A 1,781-nucleotide genomic window follows, 5' to 3' on the forward strand; every position below is an offset into this window, starting at 1 on the left:
CCCGCCACTTTAGGTGTATGTGGCTGGCGCCTTAGCCGCTTGAGCCACAGGCGCCGAGCCTCAAGTGATTTTTCTTGTTTCAGTCTCCCAAGTGGCTGAGACTACAGGCACCTGCCACAATGCCCAACTATTTTTAGAGATTAAGTTTCACTCTGGCTCAGGCTGGTCTTGAGCCAGTGAGCTCAGGCAATACACTTGTCTCAGCCTCCCAGTGTGACCTACCTTGCCAGTGTTAGGATTACAGGCGTGAGCCACCTTGACCGGCTTTTTTATTTTTTTGAGACCCAGTCTCCCTTTGTCATCCTTAGTAGAGTGTACAGGCGTTGTATCTCACAGCAACTTCAAACTCTTGGGCTCAAGTGATTCTCTTGCCTCAGTCTCCTGAGTAGTTGTGAATACAGGCACTCACCACAACACCTGGCTGGTTTTTCTATTTTTAGTATTTTTAGTGACAAAGTCTTTTACTCAGGCTGGTCTCAAACTCCTGAACTGAGCAATCCACCTGCCTTGGCCTCCTAGAGGGCTAGGATTACAGGGGCAAGCCACCACACTAGGCCTCTTATAATCTGTTTTAAGTCTATTTTGTGTTATGATAATATAGCCACCCACCTCTCTTTCGGTTACTACTTGCATGCAATGTATTTTTCTTTCTATATCTCTTTTTTGGAGATATGGCCTGATCTCCCTTCTCATGGCCAGCAACTCAGCTTTAGGATATTTCTGGGGTCCTGTTGACCAACTAGGGGTCCATTCAGTCTGCTGGGAGGAGGTTAAAATTTTAGTTTAGTTCACTGAGGAAAGCAGAAAAGGGCTACTTGGGTGAGGCAAGAGAGTCACTTAAGCCCAAGAATTTGAGGTTGCTGTGAGCTGTGACACCGTGGCACACTACCCAGGGCAACAGCTTGAGACTGTCTCAAAAACAAACAAAAAAGATGTGGCAAGTGCCTGTAGTTCCAGCTACTCAGGAGGCTGAGGCAAGAGAATTGCTTGAGCCTAAGAGTTTGAGGTTGCTATGAGCTGTGACACCCACCATAGCACTCTACCCAGGGCAATGGCTTGAAATTGTCTCAAAGAAAGAAAGGAAGGAAGAGAGAGAGAGAGAGAGAGAGAGAGAGAGAGAGAGAAAAGAAAATAAAAGAAAAACAAAAGTATATTTGGTGACTTTTTTTTTTGGCCAGGGCTGGGTTTGAACCCATCACCTCCAGCATATAGGTCTGGCACCCTACTCCTTTGAGCCACAAGCGCTGCCTGTGACTTTTTTCTTTTTGAGACAGTCTCTAATAGATCAAACCCCACCCAAATAGAGTGGACCTGCCTAAAAGAATCAACCCCCTACCCTCTTCCATCAAATGTCCCACCTAAGAAAGGTAAATGGATCAAGCCTCTAGCCTATTCCACTGAATGTCCCACCTGGGAAAGGTAAATTGGCCAACCCCCACCATTATAACAGATGTCCAATCCAGGAAAGGGAATGTCCTGACACTCACCTTCCTGACCTTTAAACGTCCACCCTACCACCAGCACATCGAGACAGCACCAGTGGCTCAGTGATTAGGGCACTGGCCCTATATACCAATGGTGGTGGGTTCGAACCCTGCCCTGGCCAAACTACAACAAAAAAATAGCCGGGTGTTGTGATGGGCACTTGCAGTCCCAGCTACTTGGGAGGCTGAGGCAGGAGAATTGCCTAAGCCCAAAAGCTGGAGGTTGCTGTGAGCTGTGAGGCCATGGCACTCTACCGAGGGTGACAAAGTGAGACTCTGTCTCTTAAAAAAAAAAAA

The 1,781-nt window shown here is 47.2% G+C and overlaps 1 pseudogene; it reads right to left on the minus strand.

The window, feature by feature from the left end:
* Positions 1-783: 783 nt before the first annotated feature.
* Positions 784-1,781, minus strand: part of LOC100945629 — a 3,445-nt pseudogene continuing 2,447 nt past the window's right edge.

The sequence above is a fragment of the Otolemur garnettii genome, unplaced genomic scaffold (assembly GCF_000181295.1).
Source record: "Otolemur garnettii isolate 467f Iridium unplaced genomic scaffold, OtoGar3 scaffold00179, whole genome shotgun sequence".
Classification (NCBI taxonomy): Eukaryota; Metazoa; Chordata; class Mammalia; order Primates; family Galagidae; genus Otolemur; species Otolemur garnettii.